The following is a 26524-nucleotide window of genomic DNA, read 5'->3' as shown; positions in this document are numbered from 1 at the left end:
CCCCCCCCCCCCCCCCTTCTTGGCATCGGCGGCAGCATCTCTTTTAAGGCACATGTCAAGGGAACTGTCTGCCGCTTTCAAAAGGCCTTTGTGTCCGGCCTTTCTTCCCCTTAATTTGGTTTCCCCAAAACACTTTCCCATAGCATGGCCGTCTCGCCCCCCTTTTCTCCCAGCTACCACTCTCATCTCCCCCTCCCTCTCACACTTCCAACTGTCCTAAATACGTTCTACTGAAGACGATATGCAGAATATCAGGGTATCTCAGACTTTACTGTAATCTGACAAAATGGATCAACATGGATGCTGATACGTGGAGGTAATCAGAAGTTATGCTCCGTGTATTTAAATGCAAAAATCTCTTGAACCCAAACATCTGTCGGTTGTTTGAAAGACTCATTTTGTAGTTTCAGGAGAGGGTAGGGAGTTGAAGAAGATGTCATCAAAGTGATCCAAAAATCTGGAGCTAAAACCTCCAGAGCATGGTAGACATACTTCGTAGTACCAGGCCCTCCAGTGCGTCCTGGGAATCCGGTCTCCCCGCTGCCCTCTTCCCATGACTTCTCTGATCGCATAGGTTTCTTCAGCGAGCTTCTTGTCATGGCAACGCTCACCAAAGTATTGTTCTGTTAGTACGGCGAGTAAGAGGGAAGATGACCTTAGAACAAACAAGTGCATTTATATATTTGCTTTGCGAGACGCCGTGAAGATGACGCGTTGAAAGTTTTTTGGGGAGCGGCGGAAAGTTGGCGGAAGAATGAATTCTGGTGTGCGGTGCCCCTGGTGGGTGGAGTGACGGCATTCTTCCTCGCATGTGTGTGCAGCGTTGCGGTGTCCTCACCTCAGGCAGACACATGTGGTTTCAATCCACCGTATACGGACAGACTCCTTCACTCTATCGGCATCTCTTTTTCCCCCAACAAATCTCTCGTGTCTCTTCATCTATCCCATCATTCGTGATTCCTGCTTCTTTGACAGCGGTTTTCCTTTCTTTCACAATATATATATATATATTTTCTTTTCATAATGTGTGTATCCCTTGCCAACATTTTCTACATTGTTTCACCTTTTTGCTGAAGTCTTTTCTTCCCCTTCCCCCTTTATGTCTCTCCTGAACACGCCAGCTATCTCCGTGTACCTGTTATTCGCTCTATCCTGATTTTTTCGAACGATTTTCCTACAGGAGCGTCGCAACTGTGTCACTGCAGGATGTACTACTTACCTCTCACATCCCACTGCTTTGACAGAGTCATGCCAAAAACATCAGTTCTCCAGAGATGTCTGATGTTGTGTTTCATCGATGGTTGAAGTTGTATCCTAAACCACGAGGGGTCGGAGAAACATACTGTTTGTTTGTTGACAACTGTCCAGGGACTAAAAAAGTCCAAATCTGGAGTAGATAATCTTTGCTTTGAGGCGTGTGTGTGTATGTAGTGTGTCTGTGTGTGTGTGTGTGTGTGTGTGTGTGCAAAAGTAAGAGAGACAGCTTTATGAGCATAATTGTGTCCATGTGTGAAGGAGATGCGGTCTCTTGGTGCTGACAGCTTTGGAATGATAAAAGGAGATGTCTGTATTGACTCGTCCACCTAACAGAAATGATTTCAACCCACGTTGGACTCTTGAACTACTGTTTACAGTCATGCCGGATGTTTCCACAGCTTTGAAAGAAAACTATGAAAAATCACATCTTAAGGTTTGCCCAGTCATGAAATTGGGTGGGGGGGAGCTGGAGCTGGACTCCGTCTAACGTGGCATCAACAATGGGATTGAATTACTGAGACTAGAGGAACTCTGTGAAAGCAATGAGACATAAGATGCTTTTAAAAAATGGTTCTTCAGATGAATGATGGTTATCGAGAGTGATACGGAGTGAGAGTGATATGGCCAGGGTCAGATCAAGTCCTCCTGCGCACAACAAAACATGAGAGGGGCGTACTACAATGGAACGATCATGATGGAGGACATTTGCTTCTAATTGACCTCCACCCTCTCGACTGGGCCCCCCAGTCAGGCGTGGCCCGTCACCCTGAGTAACCCCACGCAGCATCTCCACATCCCAGAGCGGTGAATAGGAGCACTCTCCCTCTCCCTCCTTCCATTGACACACACAGCCTTGTACCTTTGGCCTGAGAAGCATGCGAGAGAGGCTGTTTTTGCGGTCTGAACTCAACCAACCATCACACCACTCACAGCTGGGACCAAAACCATAACCTAGGACCAGAACTCTGAGGAAAACTCCCGACGTCAGATACGTTGGTGGTGGCGACAAAGGCGTAGAACTTCACTTGCTTAAATGTGCTGAAGGGTTGAAAGCTTTCCATTAAATAGTTTTGAAGCTTTGGGTGCGCTCTTATCGGCAAAGACAGTTCAGATAACTATGCAGAAAACAAAGAGAGGCACTTGATATGATATGCTATGATTTAAAAAGTTAAATTCGTGGTCCTATTTTCCCACAATCAGTTAACCTGATGTCAGACAACTCAGTGAAATTGGCCATTTATTTGGTTTCCAAATGAGACAGGCCACCACTTCAAAGAGATTGATTACTGCTGCCAAGCATGCATGAAATCACAAGACGTACTTCCAGTTGCGCCAAAATTATTTCAAGCACCGCATTTTCGAAGTTAGACCGTTCCCGATGGCTCGAGAACAAGGCTGCACACACACATGTATTCACACAACAATACAGGCAGCAATGCACATGCTTGAACACACACACACACACACACACACACACACGCACACGCACACCGCAGCTCAGACAGCCAGACTGCCCTAGCACAACGCCCCCCCCTCCCCCCCGCCCCCAATCCCACCCTTTCTCTGACTGTTTGTGTAAGCGAAGACTCAAAGTGGAGAGAAAACGAAAGGTTGTGTGTGTCTGATGGGAGGTTGGGGGGGGGGGGGGGGGGGGGGGGGGGGGGGGGGGGGGGGATAAGAGAGCAAGAAGACACTGAGAGCAAGCTGGTGATTTGACAGCGTTTTGATGGCCGCGGGCTGGAAACAATTTTGAGATTTTGAGGGGGGGGATGAATTTAATACAAATTCCTCCCAGCGCAGCCATGTGTCCCGGTCGACCTGAGCTGCCCCAGCACACCTCCCTAGAAACTCACACCGTCTGCCCAACTCCTTCCTCCAAGCTCTTCAGCACATGCTTAGCTGTCACTCACGCCTGCCTGTCACATTCTCCTCACGCTCAATGTGTCCGTGTTTGTGTGCATAAGAAATACGATGTTTGAAGAGTAGAAACTATTCTTGGAGTCAATCATCCCACGGTCGAGAGTGACAGTCGATGGCCCCTGCTGGAGGAATTTAGTTTCACAGTACCTGAAAGTGTTTTGTCACGGCAGCCTTTGCCGTGTAGGTCTAAGAATGGAATCCTGCGGCGGCTCAGCTCCTGACATGAGGTGCTGCGGCCGATCAAACGATATATTGACTTTAAGCAGAGCTCGGCAGTTGGATTGTGGAGTAAAAATAAAACAAGTTGGAGTAGACGTTTGGAAAGACGGCCTCATACTGTTTCAACCTGTCTGCCATTAGAGCATCATTTGTTCTCCTTTTGATCAAATAGGTCATTTGCGGTGAGGATTAGACAGATTATACTTAGCAATCATTGTTCCAAAGCAGAGCGGCCCGCTCCAACTTCATCATCCACTCTTAAAAAGATACCCTACACTTTTCTGCACCATTGGCAAGCATGATTGACCACAATTAGGCCAATTACAGGCAATTTTAATGACTCAGACAAATTGATGACAGGGTTTATGAGACCAGACGTCCACATTTTCAGCGCAATAAACTCATCAGCGTGGACATCACTGAATGAGCCAGGGAGAAAGTTGGAAAGGTGGGGGAAGGAGCAGAGTGGAATGTAGGCCTACCGTACGTGTGTGGAAGCATAGGCGAGTGCTGGAGTACTTTTTTCTGTCTGAATGCAAGTGTCAGGGTGCGTGTGTGTGTCTGTATTTGTGTGTTCGGTTCGGTGTTGAGTCACGACCAGGGCTGATCTGTAGTCGCCGCTGCGCCAGAGCTGCAGGTGTCCCTGCGCCCCGTCGGTTGCGAGCCGCCTCTTTTTCCCAGGAAAATGCTTTCAACTGGAGTTGGGTTACTGCAAAGCAGCGCAGACATCTGAGAGATGCCAGGAATGTCCCTCCCTATCAAAGGGGCAGCATTTGGCCATTTTTATATCTGCAATTAAAAAGGGAACAATAAGAGGGAAGAGAGGGAGTGAGTGTGAGGATAGACTGAGGAGAGAGTGAAAGAGGGTTGGAACAGAGGGAAGTGGAGAAGGAATGTCAGCACCTGCTATGGCTACATGCGCTGCCAAAGACAAAATAGCCGCAAAAAGACTGATGAAGTATGATTCTCCCCCTCCCTCCGTATTATTTTTAATAAACCCTTTAATAAAAGTGAATGGCCCCTCTTGACCTACACTTTGCATCTGGTTGTAATTGTTGGGGGAAGCACCTTGCCAAGTTCAGAGACAGAGAAGGGACCACAGACCGGTGAAGGTAAACGTGTCTCCTGTACAAGATCTTTCTCTGTGGCTCCTGTAGCTTGAAAAAGCCCAAATGCCACAATCCTTCACTTTGTTAGAAAAAATCATGACTGTGGCAGAACTAGTTGTGTTCAAGCACAACCTGATCCGTGTAACCTCCTTTTAGCTCACTGTGTTGGTTTTCAGGCCAAAACTTGGTTCACTCTTACCATTCTCAGTGTCTTTTACAGCAGACAGCTGTTGAAAGCTCAATAATATCCACTGTATGCTACCTGTCATACACCAAGCAGTAGACAGACAAATTTAGCGACCGGCTGGTGAACTATGTGGAGCAATTAGCAACAACTCCTTACCACAACGTAATGCAATGTTCAAGACGTTGTGGTCATTTCACCTATTTCTGTGAGATCAAGCTATATTTTCCCTAGGAGTTGATAGAAACCAAAATAGAGCAAGTAGGAGTCAATATTGGACTCGCATTCATTTGGTGGACACAAACATGACTCCAAATGAATAATAGTGCTCCCAATCTGCTGGATGTGAAAACATCTTTGCGATCTGTGAGCTAACAAGTTCACCATATCAACTTAATAGATGATAACATGTCAGTGCCGCTGTTTCTGTTGCCTCCATGAGGAATTCTAAGTAATGACAGCAAAACTGTAAGCGTGTCCACATGATACAAGCCTTCCGTGATCGCGCACTGCTTCCTCCCTCCAGCCAGGTCCGAGTAGCCAAGGAGGACACAGAAAATTTAAAAAAAAAACATGATGGACTCTTCAGAAGAGGTAATTATCTTCACTTGAGTTTCTGTGCGGGGAAATCACCGGACGCCACAATCTTCTGAACTTAGCCATGCTGAGAAATACAGAGAGAGTTGTGTGGAGCTAATAGTGTTAATTAGCTTTGTAGCAACTCATTTGGCAACTACTTGAATGTAATGGACATTCATTAATATCAAGAAGTAACGCACTAAAGGTTTAACAGAGGAAAGAAGGACAACTCACTCAGACACACTTAGTGTGTCTACAAATGTGTTATTGCTCATTCCGCGAAAGGTCGACAATGATCATCATAAAGAAGATGACCCCCGTTGTTCTCACTTGGAATTGAGGAAACCATCATATATTTAATGGAGTTTCAAAATTCTTTAGTGCCTTTGAAATCTCTGTGCATTAAATATTTCCCTTGAAATATGCTTGTTTTTATGGACCGGGAAAACAGTCTAAACACCACCCAGAATGAGGCACACAACATTCACATTGAGGCTCGTAAAAATGGGTGTTCATTGCTTTTTCTTTCTCTGAGCCACCTGTGCACACTGGCTTTGCTTTCATCTTTTAGTTTGTGGAATATAAACTTTAATTTTTTAAAAACAAAATAGAACAGAGTTTTTACAAAAAGTTCTCTTAGATTTCCCCCAATCACTCTCTTTATGGAGATTTCAATTTTGATCCATGAAATACATTTTTCGTGGTTGGCAGAGGACAAGTGGTGGAACTCAGTTGATCCTTTGATTTGGGTGTGACTGTGTTTGGCAAAGCTAAACAAGTCACTTAACGTTTTTTTTGTCATACTCTATGTCTAATTCCTTTGCATGCTCTTTCTGACGCACCCTCCCACTTTGGCTTCCCCTCTCTCTCTGTGACTTGGGGAGCTTTCAGTCGGTACATTGCGTGCGACAGTAGTGCTACAGGTTGTAAAGGCACAGTCCAGGAGCAATAACATAGCTGGTGCAACGTAGAGGTGTGTATCTGTGTTCTTAAGTCAGTCTATATACATATGTGTGCTTAAAAGACTTCACCATCTGGCAAATGCCACTATAGATCCAGCAGCTTCACCCATGACACAGACTTCCATCGCCAGCTCCAACAGGCAGCTGTGTTCTGGCGCCCCATAAACAGAATTCCTGCCAGATTTTACAGTTCTTTCCTTTTCCTTGTTCCCTTCAACAAAATGTGGATTAGTAAGTTGGGCCCTGTAGGGTTTGAGCTGGAAAGCATCCCTCCCAAGACATCAAGTGATTCGATCAGTGCTACTATTCGAATAGAAGAGATTAACAGCTAAATTGTTCCGGTAACCTGTTAAATCCAGGTGGCAAGTGAGCGTCCCATTCCCAAAAAAGAGAAGACGTATTCCAGCTGTGGGCATGCTGCTTGTGAAAACATCCATATCGTGAGAGCAGGTGCTTCGCCAACCTCTCTGTTTACACTGACTGAACCGCCATCTTTAAATTCTGGTTTTAGTAATCCGACACACACACCTCTTATTGTTTATTTTATTTATTGTTTTTTTACATAGAAATTAGTCCACATGACCTGAATGTCCCTTAACAATCAATCTGGTGAACATGGTGTTCTTGGGAAAGACATTGATTGGCTGGTGACCTGCTGTGATGCTACAGAGGTGGCTTTTTATTGGAGGGTTTTGGGGAGGGGGAGGCAGGAAGTCCCTTTGGACGCTATAAAGCTTTCTCATATAAAGGGGTAATCCCCAGATAATTATAGGTGGGGTGCTGATACAGACTCCGACTGCCACTTCCCAAGGTTAACCCCCCTAACCAAACTCCCCTGCCTCCAACCATGGATGATAAAAGACTAATAGGCTGAGGCTAACGCACGTTATTGCCGGCAGTTCCTATGACGGCAGAAACTGAGCCTTAGCAGGTGTTTTCACCAACTGTTTCTGATTAGACCTAATCTTAACAAAGTGCAGGTAAAGCCCTAGCATCAGGACAGGCACATGTATATTGGAGAAAACTCCACTTATGGGGTTATAAAAAGGCTTCAGCGTATTGGACATCAACTTTGTACTTGTGGTTTGACCCAGAGGCTGTAGATACAGTTTCCACAGCCAGTGGTTTAACCTCTGCCACTAATGGTAGCGTTTCTACTGCATTCTCTCATACCAGACGTGCTGACATGGTCACGGCTGGAGTTACAAACCATCCTGCATAAAACAACACAGTTGGCCGATAATTAAAGGGAAAAGCCTGACGTTACTTAATAAATTAATACAGAATGTGGTTTATTTTGCCAAGTTGAACAAAATGAGAAAAAGCCCAGTTTAATTATTGACAGGAGTTTCCTCAGCAGATTACGAGAGAAAAGAATAAATAACAGAGTGAAAGATAGAGATGAAAAACAGACAGGCTGTGTGTGTGTGTGTGTGTGTGTGTGTGTGTCTTAAGGGTCTGTGTTTTAAGTGTGTTGCATATAAGATTTCCACAAAACCATCCAAACCAAAATATCAAATAAAATGTTCTCTACCTAAGATTGCATTACATCCTCTGTAAAGCTATTTCAGGGTTACTGTTTCTACATTTACTAAGAAAGAATCTCTGATTGGTTATTCGGTTAAAGGCAAATACCCTTTCCTCCTGTTTATTAAATTTTTCTTGGTAAGACTCATTCACATTTTTTTGGGACAAGCTGCCTACTGAGTTATTCTTCTGTTTTTAGAATTGTTGAAAAAGCTCTGTTGCGTCTTCCAAATGTTTAGAACACATAACATCCTGTGAAAGCCCTGCATTGGTTTCAGCTTTCTATAGCTGGCCATACCCTGTACCAAACCTTCCTCAAGTGTTACATATTTGAAGATATAAGAGTTAACTCTTGTTGTTGTCTTAGCTTCTCTCTGAACGTTGATTTACAGATGACAGCAGTGTGGGCGTGGGTCTGCGACCATTCCTTAAATACAGAAAGGACACAGAAAACTAGACAAATATTACTGCTCCTTAAGTATGCAAACAATGCTAAATATGGTACAGCATTTCACATAACAGTTGCTGTACTTGCTGCCACGTAGGATGTATACTACATACATTTTACTCATCATCTGATAAAAAAAAAAAAGTCTTTGACATGTACTTTTTGGCAAGTTCATATAGAAACCATGGATGATGGGTGTAAACAGAGTGCACAATAACTGCAATGTAACTTTAAAAAAAATGATATTCAGTAACAGCTTGTTCCATATGCAAAACAAATTGGGGAAAGGAGGGGGTCATTTGTGGGAGCACGGTATTCCCTAAAAACACTGGAGGCCAAGTGAAATTGAGCCTAATTCCCTGGAATGCCACTTCCATGTTGATAAAAATAAAGCTTATTGTGATAGTGGGGGTTCAGCCCCCAGGTAGAGTAATGAAAAGAAAACTGGCAGAGCTCCCGATGGGAAAAGCTCACCTTGCATCCTGCTGGCCATAAGCTACATTCATATGGATGCATACCTACAGGAGGGGAGTGTGTGTTTCTGCGTGCATGTTTGTATGCACGTTTATGTGAGCATAGGTTGTTCAGAATGTTAAGCTGCACACAAACATGCAATTATCCAGTGTCCGTGGAAGGAAAAGCTATAAAGGGAAAGTAAATGAGGGGTTTGGAACCACAACAGATATTTGAGTGAATGTGCAGGTGTGTGGCGGTGAAAGGTGACAGGGGCGGAATCCCAGATAAGAAATTCTAAAATGAATGTACACCGGGAACGGAGTAATCAGTAAGAACACACAGCAATCAAGAACTAGAGAAGGCATGCCGTTGAGTGTGCGTGACCAGGTGATAAGTTAGCTGTGTATGTGTGGGATGTGTAACAGCCACAAAGCAAGACAGGCAGACCGGCTGGAGGCTTTACGAGTCGGCTCAGGTGTGCATCATCTGAAGGGCCTTTACAAGCCTGAGGATGCATTTAATGAGACTGGCTGGGTTGGACATATGCACACTTTTGCATATGCAGACAGCAGCTACGTTTCCATCCACACATTTTCATCCGAATTAAGTGATATTGAATGAAACATGCCTTATGGAAACAGTAAAATTGGATGGAATTTAATGAATAGCAACTCAAAGGAAATAAGTTCGGTCTCATCGGATTTCATCTTGATTGATATACGGTTTATGCGATTAACGCTGATGGAAACGTTATTTGCCAAATAAATAATAAATTACAGTTAAGTTTTAGGTCATTTTATGGTTGCAACCTGCCACAAAACGAAGAAGTAGAAGTTTTACTTAATTTCCACCCAGTATTTCCGCTCTGTTTGCACACATGGCGGGTGTCAACGAAGACAGATGGAAGTGGACGGACGAGGAGACGAGAGACTTTTTGAATTTAATTCATTAGGAACTCGTGAAGGAAATGGCCGACAAAAGTTACGACAAGCCGTGGGACGTCCTCCGGAGTAAAGTGAATGCGCTCAAACATTGAGACATGTCTCAAGAAAGAGTTGTCTCGCAGCGGTGCTGGAGGGAAAATAAAAGGCAAGTTGCATCCGCATCGTCATAGCGATGTGTTGATAGTGTTGTTGTTTTCTTATTATAGCTTGATATGTCGCTGTCAGCTGGTACATAAGCACTACAACTTGTGCCATACTGATCATGTGTTGGTAGACGGCGCAATCCACTTTTTCTAAAAAAACTTTGTTCTCAAATGTTTCCTTGAATGCCGTGTGATTCAGTGCAAAAATGAATGGAAACACCTTACAATTTCTCAAATCAATTCGATAAACCAATTTCATCGCAAAACAGTATGTGACATCATCACGCACAGGTTTTTATTTGCTTTAAAGCCGTTGGATGGAAACACACTTTCACCAGCTTTATTGGCATGAGTGTTTTTTACCGAACTTCAGATAATTTGATTGACAAGTGGATGAAAACTTAGCTATAGATATACAAAACATTCTATCTATAGATATTTATGTCACAACTAATTGCAAAACTCAGTGATTAGTCACACTCATCACAGCCACATATTTCCTCACATGCTGAATGAGCTTAGCTTTGTGCTAAGCTAAGCAGCTCATTTGTAAAAGCATGATGTGGTAATGATCTTCTCATCTAACTCCAGCCAATGAAGCAAGTGTATTTCCCAACTTTTTTAAACTATTCCACTAAATTATTTTCATTAATTGTGTGTAAAGCCCCAAATGGCAGGGTTACAACTGGATTACAACGTAACTGAGCAAGATTGACGTAACAACATGCATTAACCGGTTAAAGCAGAACTATTTTACTTTTAGCACATTGTGGTGCTCACTAAAACAAACTATAGGAAATGTGCCAGTGTTGTTGTGGCAGGAAACCTGCTGTTAATCCAATTCAGGCATTGCAAGACATGGAAAATATGCAAGATAACTCTATTACAACTGGGCTCATGCTGTTTATTTCCATGTATGAAAATATGACTTATTACTATTGTAACTAAAAGAAAATATGGCACTTCATTCACTGTTATTGTAGACATAAGTCTGACACATCAATACTTAGGCCTAAATCTAGGTGAGTGAGTGAACACTACGTATATAAAAGACAAGTGTAGTAGAATTCAGACAAATTCATCAAAATCCTAATCTATAAAAAAAAAAGTTAAAAGGCTTTCAAATCGCTATCATAACAAAAAAAAAGAAATTACAGAGTTTACTTTTCGACATGAGCTCTGTTTCCACAACAAGTCTCTTCTGTTTCACATGGATGAGATCCATCCCTGATGCTTTCAGTTTAAGCAAATTAAGAATGTCGTGCAGAGCTGTTTGTTAAACGGATCCAACATCCACTCACTGCTTAATTGAATGAACTTTGGTTTACAGGTTGAGTCAGAATTAGGTCTGATAGAAAAGCTCCAAGAAACGTTTTTACATTGGGAATATACTGTAGTTGCACTGCACTCCTTTGGTTTGTGTCTTTTAGTTTGTGTGTGTGTGTATTGTAGATGTTCAAATTTCAGTTTTCTAAACATTTTAAGGACTTCTCGGCATAAAAATACCTTGCAGCGTGTTTGCACAATTTCTTTCAAAAAAACATAGAAATACATTAAATGATTTTAAATTGTAGGTTTTCTTAGAGATATTACCGATATGTAGGAGGTTGATGTGATCCAAACTGTGGCCAGCCCAGTGCATCAGGATTCAGTGCCTCCTGATGGGTTGGCTGACTCTCTGCATGCCGCCTGGGCTGCAGCAGCAGCTGTGCTCTCTTCACCTTCAACACCATCTACCATTATGCTAACATTGCCACAACACAACACAACAGCCGGTGGCTGATGCTAAGCAGACAGACAGGCCCAGGGTGCAGAGGAATGCAGGCTTTCTCTATGTTTGTACTGCTGTAGTTGGGCTTGGCCACAGGTATGTATGAGGCTGTGAGGTGGAACACTCCGAGTGGGCGGAGGTCCGTGCCATCTGCAGCACCGCCTGCACGCTCTACCGTGGGAGAACGGCTGGAGAAGTGAAGACGCAGCGGCTGGCGCGGTGGTAAAAGATGTCAAGACAAATAGACAGAAGGAGAAAGTGAAGGGAATCCTTGTGCTACACCAAGGCTGAAGGGATGGAGGCTGGAAGGCAGCTGTTAGGGATGGAGGCTAGCTTTAGGGCTTTGCAGACCACATTAGTGACTGACTTTAGGTGTTGACACTAGTTCAGTAACACTAAAACTTTCATTTGCGCAAGTACTGACTGGGTCAAATTTACATATGTACAATCTAATTGTAAGGTGATGAAGTTTGGAAACGTGCCTCTTAAATCAAACATGCAATAAATAGAGTCCTTTGGCCACTGGTGGCCGCAGAAACAAAGTTTGATCACAACATGCCATATCATCACCTTCGAAATGAATATGATGAACTTGTTGGCAACTAGACAACACTCTCTCTGTAGCAATGACGGACTGGTAATCTGGAATTTGGGCAGATGCCAGAGGGGCTGCGGGCTCTCGTGGTCAGTTTGGGCCGGCCGAACAATCAGAAAGCAGCATGACTGTCACAGCCATGCGGCCCGTTAATTGCAAAAAATATCATTTCTCTTGACTCCCATTCAAGCATCAATAATCATTTTCATTGGCCCACTTTGGCCAAAATTCTCCAAATCATTCACATCATCCCGTATAGTAATATGTTTAGTATTTATACCACGTATGAGTTTCTCAATATCCCAGTCAGGGTTTCTCTCTATAGTCCCACACTTTTACATTAGTCTGCATTGTTTTGTAGCAAAACTACTTATTCAGATCAGATGTTCAAAAACGTGCATGGTTTGAAATAAAACCGCATTTCTTTGATTTGATTATTTGTTTGCTAAATTTAAAATGAAGCAATGCCTTCTGGGGATTTCAAGACAGAATCGAGTAGACTGCATCAACGTGGTTGTTGGAAGTTGAAGATTGGAAGTTGGAAGCTATAGGCTAAATGAATTGAGGCATCAAGTGACACAAGGGGGGGTGGGGGGGGGAGCTCTGAGAAAAGAGAGAGACATTAAAGAGAGCACTTTTGGCTGATGGTGAAAAATGCTGCAAACTTAATGATTTGTTTAAAATCAAGTGCAGCTTCAGCTAGCAGTAGCGCTAACACTGTCACACTAATGTTAGTAACACATCTGAGCAACACACCAGGGAGAAAGACAGGACAGTGGAGAATATGAAGAAGAGGAAGAACAACATGAGCAAGAGGAAGATGAAGAGATAGACATGGATAATGAATCTATGGAACTAACCAACAGAGAACAACACGCCATCTGTCTGTCTGCATGTGGACTACCAGAAGCAGCGGAGATGGAGACCAATGGTGCAGGAAGGTGTAGCAACAGGTAGCCTACAGTAAGTGTGGCTACGTCAGAAGATCATATCAACCAAGTTCTGTCTGAGAGTTGCGCAACCCCGCCCCCTCAATGGAAAGAGTCTTTAACACGAAGCATTAAAATTTCCGGTGAATGGAATATATATGGTCACAATTTTAAATTACATTTTTTTTGCCAACGTAAAGTAAATTACAGGGTCATTTAAGTAATTAAACTGCAAGTGATTCTTCATAAATTAAACTATGCGAGTCCTGTTTCACTCATCCATCCATCCATCCATCCCCACCTCCACCACCACCTGACTGATTTAAATCCACTATTCCCTCTTTTTTACGCTCGGTTTTGGTCCTGACTTCTAATCCAACCCATGGTAACGTTTCATTGATTAGCGGGGGATGGAAATACGACTTGGGAATTAACAAGAATTAATGGGAATAAACTGGAAATTTTTTATTATTGCTTGTTATAATACTATCTATATCAGGGAACTTAAATGTAGTAAAAACCCATCTTGCAGCATAATCATGGTTAAAACAACCTGATTTAATGCAACTCCAGTTGAATGTCCTCCTTATATTTGAGATTCAATGACATGCACGCAGTAATCAGCATAGGCTACTAAAAATACGTGAGTTTACAGGAAAGTACGGGAAAATTCCCCTGCTTAACTTTCCATGGAAAGTTTCTGGAAATTCACCGGAAGATTTCTGCCCCTTAGCAACTGTGATCCTAACTGCTGCTTGAACAAACAACTTATGGAAGCGTTTTCAGGGGAGGACAGTTAGTGTACAGTGGGCTTCTAGCGCTTTTCACTGTTTTACCAAGGTCACATGCTTCTGTGAAGGGTAAAAGCGTGGCTGACTTTAACAACAGTAGCCTGCATATCACTTTCTTAAAATCCTTATCCATTTTGATAACTTCTTCAGTCTAGCCACTGTTCTTCTTGAAAAGAGCTCACCTCTCAGGTATAAAAGTGTGAGCTTCACACACATGTAACTTTCCATCTTCTGGGTGGGGGGGAGGGGGGGTTGTGCAGTGGGGGTATCCACATGGCCTCTTAATTAAAACCAGATGGTGGCAGTTAAAAAAAAAAAAATGAGAAAAATTAAAGGATGCATGTATTACACTGAGAAATATAAAGAGAGTCACCTGGATAATGGCATGTGATTATCCAGCTCATCTTTTGTTTTTGGGGAATCACAAGTGTTCACCAATAAAAGACAGGAAGAAGTTATAACAAAGTTTAACATTAAAGCAGGGAGTACTTGAGTGGCCCATTCTTTTGGGGTACTGTGCTAGTTAAGTCGTAATAATTCCTGCCATTAAAAAGGAATTCAGATGATTTTTTTCTCAGTATTGAACTACTTTACACCCTGAATGTATGTTTTTCCTTAAAGACTGAGATGGTGAAATTCTTAAACACATTTTCACCTTCTCTAAACCTTCTAAACTCTTGTTTTGGCTAAGTCTCACAGCAAAACAAACACGCCTGTCAGAGAGAATTTTTTTCAGATGACAGATGTCACAAATCTGCTTCGAATTATCTAGCCACATTTCAGTTCCATATATTTCTAAGGTAAAACGCTAATGGCTACAAGTCAACATTAATTCACTCCACAACGCTCGAGTCGATCAAACTCCACAGTAGGCCGGGCTAACCACCGCTGAAAAGTCCTAACCACAGTGGTTATTGCAGGGCTGGTGTTAGCCATGTTGTAGCTCAACACCTTCTAATGGCCGTCAGCCTATTGCAGCTCACTTTAGATGTGTAATGTGATACCTCTGTTCACACCACAAACCAACAGGTCTTTGGGGACATGTAATTGACTCCCACTGTATGTCGCCCTTAACTGACTCACTGAGTAGGTAGATTTGTTGAAAGATAAATAAGTAATGAAGAGGAGTTCTGGTTAGAGAGTAGAACAGGCTAGAACTGCTGAGACCTATGACATTTCTGGCATGAATCAAACTGATTTTGTATTATGAAACCAACTTTGGCTTGTCCCGTCTGTACTTAACTCTATTATAATTACAATATATAATAATCATATAATTGGCCATTTGTAAAGGTCAAGTAAGGTGTTATTTGATAAGGAAGACATGAACAAAATACTTCTCTTTCCTTTTCTTCATTTCAATTACATTTTTAATCCTAGTTTTAATTTTTGCTGTCAGACGGCTTCGGGAGTCTTCTGCATTCCAGTGAGCTTACGAAGCCCTCTCACCTGGTTGTTATTATGTATGCTTTTTGTGTGGTATGGCCACCCCACTCCCTTTCTCCCAATAACCCTCTCCTCACCTCAGCCTTGCAATAATAATCATGACTTTGTCATAGCACCCTGGAATACATATCCCCAACTGCCTCTGAACTTGCAACCCCAAAGATAACTGTCATTTGTAGTTTTTTTTGTGTTGCAGCAGAAAGGATATAGCTGGATTCAGGAGTTAAGTGCTTCTTCATGATGCTGCGTTCAGGTTTGCTGTGTTTATGATTATGCGCAAAGCTGTTTCATCTCTCTGCAAAATGGCCTGCTTGTGTCAGTGGGCTATGTAAACACGCAAGCCTTCATGTATGAACGGCATTGTTGACTTTTCAAAGCTTGAGGCATGAGAGAAAATATGTGTAGAACCTAAAGGTCATGTGAGAGTCCATGCTGCTTCAAGGAGAAAGAAGGATTATTAAGCATTAAAAGAAGCATCTTCATTAAGACAATAATGGAATACTGATGTCCTATTGCTTATAAGAGGTCTCCTTTAGCAGACATAAAGCACGCCGAAGTCTGTTGAAATTCTGAAAAAAAAACACCATGTAGCACATCTGGCTCTGTCACAATCACTTCGATGGAGCTTTCCCTGCCCCCCATTCTATCTCAGGTTTCTGGGATAGCTAGGACAGGTGCACATTCAGGTGGAGCGCTACTCAAAGATCCTCTCTATTGCTCCATACTGACTCCCATAACTCAGAATAGCATTGCTCTTGTATTGTGCGGTAAGGTTTGTACACCTGCATTACATCTTTTTATCACATCTCTGCTGGTCCTTTGGCCAGTGACTTCAAAGCAAACATTCCATCTCCATGTCACTTATAATTTGCTTTAGTGAGGCCAAATGTAGGTTTCACATTCCAAACTGAACTTCATCAAGAAAAAATCATTAAGAGTGCCAAAATGATCCAAATATGACTTCCTTTACACAGTGGAAACCATGAGGTAAACATAACCACTAACCATATTTAGAGGGATTTTAACAGGTTCACAGAACATTATGATGGGAACAATTTGTGTAATGCAATTCAGTCAGGCTTCCCGGATGCAAGGCTACTGTATAAAAAATAGGACAAGTTTTAGGTTTGGTTATTCAGCAAGTGGTTATGAGTTTCTGGCCTATTGCGCTGGTACGGATTGTTTTTCCAGCCACTGTTTGCACAATGAAGTACCTTTTCTTCTCCTGCAATGAGTGCTCAAAAGTAACAATTTACCAACACGCCGTGACACTCCAAAGCTCGTCAACATTCTGCCAAGCATGACTCTTTCGTTATGCCTGTCAGGACGAAAAGGAAACGGCAATGGATGATGCCAAGCTGGTTCTCGCCTGTGTCTGGATACTCGTCTAGCATGTCTTGTGTATTTTTTTGAGCGCCTGGCGGTCTTGGTGGGCGTTGGTAATGCTGGCCCGATGTTAGGGTGCCAAAGTAAATTGTGACGTCTTTCTTATTTAGTGGCCTAGCTCTCCTACACGCAGCCACTACTTGTGTTGCCGTGGCCGTAGCTTGGCTTCAGCCATTACGCTCGAGAAACAGGAGTAGAGGACAGGAAGTGTGGTTTCCTCTGGTTTTTTCAGCACCATGTCAAGGCTTGGGTTCTGCACAGCCCAGCTAGCCACTGAAATGTGACACACACTTACAGGAATTTGCTTTTATTAAAAATGACTCATTGCAACCTCAATCACTCATTGTATGTGCATTTTGCAATTACTACGGTTGTTATTACTGTGTAGCCATTTTTCTGTATGCCGTTTTTTGCAGTCCAGAACCCTCCATACAGTCCCCATACAGTTTAAGAGTTTTTTTGGCATCTGTGCTTTTACTAGAATCTGAATATAGACAATGTTACACAAATGAAGCCTCTATGCCATGAAAACCAGATCTAGTCCTTAGCCCTACCATCACGCTAGCGAGGTGTTTTATAGGCTTGCGGGCGTGGCTGCCGAGTGGCATCTGTCATCAGAGCGTGCCCTCACTCTTCGCCAAGGTGAGTTTATTTGGTTTGATACCTGGTGTGCTGCCCATATTTTCACAGGTGCCTATGTTGTTGAACCAAGAGCCTGATTCCTGCTTTCCCTGGCAGACACAAGGTCCTGGTTGTCCAGAACTTCCTCTAGTGGACGGGGAGGGAGGAAAAGTGCCCCTCTGCTCCCTTAGGAAGCATTCCCCTACAAAATGTCCTCTCTCAAAATCCCACCACCATATCTCCCTTAAAAGGTAACTACCGTTTTTTCCAACCTGGACCCTAATTTCCTATGTTTTTGTGTCTAAGTGACGGATGGCAACAACAATCTTTGACATTATTAAGTACGGCAATTGTCCAGCTTGTATTTCAAGGTGAACAGATGTCCGGGGACATTTTCAGCTCAGAAGTGTAAATACGGTTCAGTGCGGCTGTGCAGTTCATTGATCTGTGAATGTGTCTGATGGTATGGGAAGCAAACACACCCTCCTGTACAGCCAACACGTACTCTGTTTGAGAGTGCTCTACCCTCTTGAAGAAAGTTGTTAATGTAGGTACCCCTGCACGGGCAATAATGGCTGCTTTATGCTTTTTTGTCTGTTGGTGTTCTACCACAGACGTTCTTCCTCCACTACCCATGATAAATTGCAGAGCATACAAAAAGCTATTGCCTCATCATGACTTGGCCGTATAAATGGAGATTTTTTCAATGTATTGTCATTAACCTGACACTTTCTTTTCTTGGAAAGAGACATTATCGCATCTTGTCTTTATAGCTTTCCTCACTGTATGCACTTTTAACTTTTCCTTGTCCTCCTCTGTTCACTTGTATTCCTTTTCTTTTGTCTCTTCACTCTTCTCTCCCTTAGTTTCTCACTCCCTTCTCACCGCCCTGTCTCGCTCTTATCTATTTCACTCGTCTTCCTGTCCAGTCTTCCACCTGTCTTTCCTCTCCACTCTCCCAACAGGGACCAAAGCAGAACAATTTGACTGATTTTGTGAACTAATTACTTTTAGTCCTCAATTCCTGCTAAATAAATAACATGTTAAGTATTTTATTTATATTAAATAATGGCATTTCAGAATCACCCCACACATAAATGATTCAATGGTATAATATGGCAGAAAAACATTTGTGTTCAATGAGAAATAGGCCAGCAATCTACTGTAGGCCTGTTGACAACAACAATGCCAACTGAATGGCTAAGGAGTAGGATCGGCAGTTTTAATATCAACATTAGCTCGCTGAGCCAGCCAGCCAGAGACGGTCATTACTGACAGGCTGGCAACCTAATGCAGCTGGCACAAGTTTGTGATGAATAGTTTAATAAGTCTGCACTCTATAAGGGGTTTCATTTCATTTAATGACAAGTCACCAAGTAGTCTACCAGGTAGGTTGGTAGGCCCTACCTCTAAACAGCTAGCGCGTCATTATAGTACTGTGTGCTGTAGTAGTAGTTAGTTGTTAGTTGTATCCCAGCTAATGTTAGCAGTAGCTTTTGCAAATTGTAGATCAATCACAGCCTACACATATAGGTTAAATGTTATATAACATATAACATAGATGATAAGCAATAACACTTATGCTACAAGAACACCTTTGGTTTATCTGCCCTATAAGATTTTGTACTATTCGTATTGTTAACATGAATTAAGAGCATGTTATTTGAAAGCTTGCTAAGCCCTAAAACCATATAAGTTAGCGATATATTACTTCTCACACTCGTTAGAACTAGCTGGCTATGGCAAACAGCTGAGATTCCCGCCTACACTGGAGAGGTGAAACACACAGTGCTAAACAAAGAAAAAGAAGCACATGGTACTAAAAGTGAGTTAAATGGAGGCAAGCCCTTTTTGTGGAAACATGTAGAGACGGGACAAGACATGTGAACCCAGTAGGGCTGCACAATTAATCAGATAGCAATTGCGATCATGGTTTTGGCTTCCAACAATTAAATAAACATGATTAACTATCTATTGACATTTTAAATGTGTGCTCTGCTAATAGATAACTCAGCTGGGTATCAAACTAACAGCATGACTCAGGAAGAACTCAGCCAGGCAGTGGCATCGCTCACCGTTGTTCACACTCCACCCTGTCTCTGCACACATTTGACTGCTCGGTTAGAACAGCTGAGGGACGTTCAAGCAGCTACCTGTTTGTGCACTTTCTGAGGATTCTTTGCACTGTGAATTTGTACTGTCAGTTCGGTTTTTGAATTAAGGGTTGGAAAGTAATGCTTTTTTGTTTTTCATCCGATTCATTCATTACGTAATTAAACAATAATTGACAGATTAATTGATTATTAAAATAATCGTTAGTTGGAACCCTACTCTAAATGAACATTACTAAATGAATAATTTGGTCACAGTGCATTCATTTTGTCAGATACAGAATTGGAGTAGCATGGCGGTATTACATACAATTTATCGCACTGTTGTGACGAAAAGAGAGCTGAGCCAGAAGGCTTCTCGATCTACCGGTCAGTGTTCGTTCCTAACCTCGCTTATGGTCATGATGGCTGGGTCATGACCAAAAGAACGAGATCCAGGGTACAAGCGGCCGAAATGGGTTTCCTCAGGAGGGGGGCTGGCGTCTCCCTTAGAGATAGGGTGAGAAGCTCAGTCATCCGAGAGGAACTCGGAGTAGAGCCGCTGCTCGTTCGTGTCGAAAGGAGCCAGTTGAGGTGGTTCGGGCATCTGGTAAGGATGCCTCCTGGACTAGGTGGAGAGATTATATCTCCAACCTGGCCTGGGAACGCCTCGGGATCCCCCAGTCGGAGCTGGTTAATGTGGTTCGGGAAAAGGAAGTTTGGGGTCCCCTGCTGGAGCTGCTGCCCCCGCGACTCAATACCGGATAAGCGGATGAAGATGGATGGATGGAGGGTTGATAATAATTAAATACCATAAAGTTTCAAATAAAAGTGCTTGTCGGATTCTTGAACAGCGTCTGAAACCCTTCCCTACACTTTTCTGATGCGCCATCATCAGGTTAATACGTTGTGCTTTGGTTTGTGTCCAAATACTGGCAAAACTATTCCCATCAGCCTCAGCTGTTCTTTGTGACAGCAAATGTTACCATGCTAACACACCAAATTCAGATGGTGAACATGGAAAACATGAGCATGTTACATTGTCATTGAGAGCATGTTAGCATGTTGACGTTAGCATTAAGCTCAATGCACTACTGTGCTACAGTGCAGCCTCACAGCTGCTAGCGTGGCTGTACACTCCAGACTACTTTCGTCACGTTCCGTTATGTGTAAAACAAAGCGCAACTGTCCACAAGTGGGTGCCACATTTTGCAATTTTCTATGGCAGCAAGTGTTCCCATCTGCCTTTGTGGTCCTTCAAAACACGTTTAAACACCTCATCTTTTAAGCAGCTGGTCGCACAAATTAGTTTGTCAAGTATACGCTGACCTTATGGAATTGATGCTACGTTAAAACTAAATAGAGGTGATGGAAAACAGTATACTGGATTTATTCTTAGTTAGTTTAGATTACAAGACATGACTGCTCCATGACAAAAAGATATGCAGCACCAGCATCTCAGCACCAGATCTCTACTTGTCTGAATGTCACTAACTTAAAGACCACAACTCCCACTGGCATGAAAAGGCCTCCAGGTCCATTTTTTTAAGAAGTGGACACAGTGGAAAAGAAAAAGCCTCTGAATAGAAACTTCCAAAAGGAAAAAAGGGACGGCGACATTGAACCTTGACTGCAAAAAGTCCTGGTGGACTGTGGAGCTTGATGACATCTCAGTCTGGACTCATCACTGTCATAGTTATCTCTGGAGGGAAAGGGCCCTGTCTTTACAAAACCATATAGATCCCTTTTTACACATTCCATGAGCCGTTTCCACCCGCTAACCATCTCATCACCATCCTGTCATGCGGTCGCTTTTCTTCATGTTGTTCTTTAATCACTTTCTTTTCCTCTCTCAACCTTTATTCAACACTGCTTGCCCTTTCTCATTTTAAACCCTCCCCCTGCTCTCTCTCTCTCTCTCTCTCTCTCTCTCTGTCCGTCTTCACAGATAAGTAGGCATCCCTCACCTTTCACATAACATCACATGGTAGCAATCAGAGTGGGCTTTGGCAGACAAATTAGGGAAGTTAATGTAGACCGGAGATCAGTGCAGAGGCGGGGAAGCTGGTGCTAAATGCCAACAGATGGGGCCTGAAGTGGATCGGCCCAGTACGATACAGTATAGCCTGGGGTGTAGAGCTGAAAGAGGGCCTGAGCCTAGAGGACATAGGGGCATTCTTACTAAATCTGGGTTTTTTTATTAGCTAGAAGCTGAAGACTCTAGAGCATGGGAAGATGTAGAGCTAATTTCAGTCCAAAGAAGACTTGTTTTTTGATTGAAAAACTATTGAACCCGGGTCTTATATCGCAGATATATTTATATTTTTTAAAGAAAATACTTCTTAGCAACACATCTTAGCAACACTATTCCGTTCTGGCTCTATAGGACTCTGCAACACAACGTGTTCTCCCTGTCCATTTATAGAGAAAAATGTGTATTCCCAAAAATTAGTCAGATTTATTTTTAAACAGAGCTTGCCCCCTAGTTCACCACGGAATTATGCATGTTTAATCAAATGTTTGGCTGAGATGACTGATGGGACTCAAAGCCAATTCAGCATGGATACTCCTCAAATGGCACATTTTCACCAATCAGTCTGTGATCACTTGTAAAATATGAATGAATATTGCTCTCAGAAATCTATTAATTCAGAATACATTTCTCCTGTTAAATGTGGGACTCATCAAACGCTGTCATTAAAAGTGTTTGTGCTCACATTGAAGTGAAAGTTTAATAATTACTCAGCCCTAAAGCCAGGATTGTAATTCTTGAAGCCAAGCTAGTGAAATGTGCCGTAATAAGTGAGACGACCCACAAAGGGCTTATGCAAAATGTATCAGTGTAATTTCTATTTGTCCATCTGCACACAATCCGCTTTTTGTGATCACCTTAATAAATGGGCCACACACACACACACACACACACACACACACACATCTTCTGTTACAGGCTTTGAAGAGGCAGACTCATCCCCATTTTCAACAGTACCCAATCAAACACAAAGCTGAGGGGCGGATTAGGAGCAGGCTTGTGCTGCACAATGCTCCTATCAAGGACCACACTGGTTTTAAATTACCCCCTTATTCCTCACTCATTTTCAATCACTCACTGGCCCAATAAAGTTTGTTTCTCCAATAAAAAAAGACCAACAAAGGAACACTGAATCCCAGTTTTGTGCGACAGCAGTCCCCTACAATACTCGCCACTGTGCATTTGTGTCCGCAAAATTGTCCACGAGTATCATGGATGTGATTGGCCCATTTGTGGGATAGAAAATTGGATAGGTTGGAAAGTGAGAAAAAGACAATTCCCTTTGAAGGAATTAAATGTGCTTTTTTTATGTTTAAATGGGAAAATGGAAAGATAGAGCTATTGAAGGATGACAGATGTGCGAGCGGAGGTGTGGTCATTGTCACGCATGTTGTCAGTTCCAGAGGGAGTGGTGTCTCTCCAGTGGACAGCTGGTTTCACTCAGAGAAAAGAAATGCTGCAGAGAATGAGAGAGAGATCAGACCTTCAGCACTGAATATTTATGATCTTGGTCCACACAGATTTCTCGCCACATTTTTTGCGGTTTTCAGTGGGGGTTAGTACTTGGTGACCCACACACTCACAGACAAGCATACATGAGTATTCACAGATACACTCAGATATTCACACATGCTTTGGATGTCTCTTAGGGGAACAAAATGGGGGGAGAAAAGAAATAAAAAAAGCGGAAATAAGTCATACAGATCATTAGAATGGAAAGTCGTCAATGTGGCGAAAAGTAAAACATTGGGAAAAAGAGAAGATTTGGGAAACAGACCTACACACAGAGACCCCATGCTGGAAAATGCCATTGTTGAGCTCTGAAGCATAGTGGTAATGAGGCTCCATTTAAAGCCAATGAAGCCGATTTGGCAGCTTATGAAAGCATGATTGGTAAGCCCCCCTCGTCTGCCGCTGGGTGGTGTGTGTTTGTGTGGATGTGTAAGTATCAGTAGGAAAGGGAGGGGAGAGATTGGACAATACCTGGCCAGATCCACCTTGCTCTTTTCCAGCGCTCTAAGCAGCAGCTTCATTCTCAGACCAGTCACTCTACAGAGCTCCAGTTTCCCCAAACACACTTAAAAGTTATTGTCAATAAGTAATCATTCAGCAGTTGCAGGAAGGTGACGATAATCAATACAAGTGTCTTTATTAGAGGTAGGATGAGATCTTGTCCGTTCTCGCGAGATTAAAATATGACGAGACTTCTCGTCCAGGTAAAAAATTGGGCTTCTTCAAGATGAACTGCGCCTGTAAAATGGATGAGAGCAAGCGGCAACAGCCGTGTGCGGTGACAAAAAGCCGCTGTAAAGTTGGACAGTTTCCAGCCGTTTCCAGCAGCCTTCAGGCTGAAAACGGAAGTCAAAGAAACCCACATATCCTGTCCAGATCCAATTCCGATGTAATAAAATGTTATCCAACGCATAAATCAGCTCCACAACAGTCTCCAGGAGATTTCATAAAGACAGAGTAGCTATCAAAATGCTCTACATGCGATCTGTTGCTGATGTTCATAAACAACAGTGTGTATATGATCCGTGGTTCGTACAGAATAAGCCTTTAATTCAGATAAAACATCGTTGCCCACGTGTGCATGACGTCAGAGCAAGTCGGGATCAATAGCGCGTTCGTGGACATCGGAAAAACATTTTTCCGAGTTAAAACGTCACCATTCATGCGACTTCCTGTGGGAATCAGAGGTGGAAAACTAAAGATTTTGTTTCCCAGTTGGTGACATGTTGCTGACAATTGATGTCTGATGTAGGTGACTTTGGTTCACTGAAACAATTTCAATGACAATAAACTGTTTATGGTGGACAAATGCCTCTGCCATGACTACACAGACATAACATGTTTCATGTAGCTGAAGTTGGACACAAATTTAACCGGCATACAACGGGCGGCAATCGGCGCTGATCGGTTCTGCGCAGACCTGGTTCATCTCGAACGAGCCTACTGACTTGTGATACTGGTCACAAGTGCAGAGCAACAGCCAGTAAACGGAGTCTAACCTGGTTGGTATTATAATACATCTGGCCGCTTTGAAGATGAGTCTAGCTGGGACCTCTGAATTAACATAGAAGATCCCCTGTCTGTTCGCAAAACTAAGACCTTTCGAAAGAGCAACCAATGAGATAACAGCATGTCGTCACCTATTAACGGGAAATAGCTTCCTTGCCACCCTTGATTAAACCATGGATGAAACCTGCGTTGCGCTTTGCTCCGCGCCCTGGTGCACGGAGAGCATATCACGTGCAGGCAATTTTATGTAGGCTACAGCAAAAGCTCTGCGTGGAGCCTCCGCAGGACCATATATAAATTCCTGGAGGTGTCACAATGTCAATAATTAATTGAAAAATGCTCAAAATGAGCTCCAAGTTTAACTACTGAAATCATGTACAGGATCAGCGATTCCCCCAGTATTTATTTCTATTTCCACATCCAAAGAAAACAAGACCCAGCTTGATTTACCATAGGGCTTTTTCATAAAAGCAGAATTTATAAATCCAGGATAACCAAGAAAGCAAGGCTTAACCTAGTCTAATCTGTGCATTTACGCAGCTTGGTGCGTTTCATGAAGGCCAGCCAGGCTGAGGAGGAGCGACTAGGATGAGCCAGGCTGAAGTATTCCAGGATAGATTCCCGGCTTTCCTTAACAGACCTCGAGGTCGATCACAGATTTATTGATGCTAAAATGGTGAATACGCATTGTTAATACTTTATACAGAGTGAGCAGCAGCTTCTTGTGGAAGTATGATTACGTGAAACACATTATTTGTAAAAAAGAAAAAAAGAAGAAAAAAAAAGACACACGAGTGCTGTAATGAAACAGCGAGAGAACGCGTGGCAGATGATCGCGGACTGGCTGAATGCGTAAGCAGCCTAAATATAAACATTTACTGACCACTGCTGTGATAATCATACCATTCAAGGATTCGGCTACTAATACTTTGCACAGATAAACAGTTTTATCGAGACAACAAATTAATTAATAATGTGTTTGTCTTCAATTCAAACTAATGCGCTGCCACGGACGGCTTCCGTACAAAGCACTCAGCACATATTCATCAAACTTCTAACAACAATATGTTTTAAAACAGCAATATAACAGTAACAATGTCACATGAATAATTATAAAAAATATCGCTCACAACTTTAAATAATAACAGTAGGCTACTTAACTGAACAGCAATATGCACCTGTTGTATTTAATGCAGACTGACAAGGTAAAAAAGAAGAAGGTAAAACGACTTCTGAGTGAACAGAAAAGGCGCGAGCATTAATAAATCCTGGACCAGGCTAGCTGTAGCCTACATAATAAATCTCCACGGTAACGTAGGTGCCTCTGCTTTTGTGAAACTGAGTCAAGGCTAAATGGAGCCAGGATAACTGGGAAATCCCGGCTTAATCCCATATCTTGGTTTTGTGAAATAGCCCTCAGATAGTAGCATGCAGCTGTAAAACATAGGGTAACGTTAGCTTACCGGTAGCCTGTAGCTTGACTATTCCAGTCACCATGGCCACTGCCGGAGTTGGACATGACGGAGAGAGATATCCTCCTGCTTCCCTGAAGTCACCGCGGTGTGGCAACGTTTAATTGCCTTCCACGTGAGTGAGTTAGCTAGCGTTATGTACACACAAAATTAAGGTAAGGCATGTGAGCTCCGGCTCCGACGGGGCTCCATTGTCCTTTATTTACACATTATTGACCTAATGATGCATTCAATTGTGCCAAAAAAAAAAAAAACTCTGAGAAACTCAAACTGTTTTTGCAAAGGACCTTCCTGCTATCTAGTGGCTTCTATTGTGGTATTGCTGTCCTGTTAAAGATTTTTTAGTTTAAATTTAAAATCCCATTGACACTTCTAGTAGTTATGCGGCCTTATATATCCTTAAGGTGGAAAAGGCCTGTAAAGGGATGGAAACGTTGTCCACTGGCTTGAGAGACTTTAGGGATGGTAAGATCAGCCCATGTTGAAAAGTTCACAAAAAGAAGGTCCATATTTTAAACATAATAATACTGGTAGGAGCCTGAATTGTCATTCTCCATCCTACAGTGTGAAAGCTCAGAGGACAGGTCAAGCAGGCATTTTTACCGTTGTTACTTGGTGTGAA

The 26524-nt window shown here is 42.7% G+C and overlaps 2 long non-coding RNA genes across 2 annotated transcripts; one reads left to right on the top strand and one right to left on the bottom strand.

The window, feature by feature from the left end:
• Window positions 1-3712: 3712 nt before the first annotated feature.
• LOC117936728 lies at window positions 3713-26213 on the bottom strand. Its single transcript, XR_004655009.1, has 2 exons — window positions 25894-26213; window positions 3713-4185 (listed from the first exon to the last, which is right to left on the bottom strand). It is a non-coding gene; the product is annotated as an uncharacterized LOC117936728 (long non-coding RNA).
• LOC117936730 lies at window positions 6067-24235 on the top strand. The gene is made up of 3 exons (XR_004655011.1): window positions 6067-6077; window positions 11521-11523; window positions 24032-24235. It is a non-coding gene; the product is annotated as an uncharacterized LOC117936730 (long non-coding RNA).
• Window positions 26214-26524: the final 311 nt, after the last annotated feature.

This window comes from Etheostoma cragini, chromosome 21 (genome assembly GCF_013103735.1).
Source record: "Etheostoma cragini isolate CJK2018 chromosome 21, CSU_Ecrag_1.0, whole genome shotgun sequence".
Classification (NCBI taxonomy): Eukaryota; Metazoa; Chordata; class Actinopteri; order Perciformes; family Percidae; genus Etheostoma; species Etheostoma cragini.
This window is presented reverse-complemented; position numbering and strand designations above follow the sequence as displayed.